This window comes from Schistocerca gregaria, unplaced genomic scaffold, assembly GCF_023897955.1.
Source record: "Schistocerca gregaria isolate iqSchGreg1 unplaced genomic scaffold, iqSchGreg1.2 ptg000199l, whole genome shotgun sequence".
NCBI classification, from domain to species: domain Eukaryota; kingdom Metazoa; phylum Arthropoda; class Insecta; order Orthoptera; family Acrididae; genus Schistocerca; species Schistocerca gregaria.
In genome coordinates, this window is record NW_026061737.1 from 8,581,007 (window position 1) to 8,581,817 (window position 811).

Sequence of the window (811 nt, forward strand, 5' to 3'; positions counted from 1 at the left end):
CCTCCTTTCATGAAGAATGTTAAGGTCCTAGCTCATGTCCAAGGGTCCAAAGCCAGCTAAAAAGTCAATAATCGATACCTTAAACTTGAATTGTACTACTTCTTACTGGGTATTACATCAACTTAGAAGCTTCATCTGTGTTCTACTATGGTGCTTTTAGTGTCTCCGCATACCGCAGCACGCGACATAGTTTTGCAGACGATAAGTACAACCGTTTCAGAGAGAAGAGCGGCCAATGTGACGATCTGGCTTTAAGTCGATTCGCTAACAAATGACGAAAAAGGACGGATTTCTAAGTTTATTACTACATATGAACACTTTTCACATTCTCCCGTGCAACTCGGCTGCTAGTCCTCCTTTCATGCAGAATCTTAAGGTCCTAGCTCATGTCCAAGGCACCAAAGCCATCTAAAAGGTCCATATTCAACACCTAAAACTTGAATTGTACTACTTCTTACTGGCTATTACATCAACTTAGAAGCTTGATCTGTGTTCTACTATGGTGCTTTTAGTGTCTCAGCATGCCGCAGCACGCGACATAGCTTTTCAGACGATTAGTACAACCGTTTCAGAGAGAAGAGCGGCCAATGTGACGATCTGTCTTTAAGTCGAATCGATAACAAATGACGAAAACGGACGGATTACTCAGGTTTTTACTACATATGAACACTTTTCACATTCTCTCGTGCAACTCGGCTGCTAGTCCTCCGTTCATGCAGAATCTTAATGTCCTAGCTCATGTCCAAGGCACCAAAGCCAGCCAAAAAGTCAATAATCAATACCTAAAACTTGAATTGTACTACTTCTTACT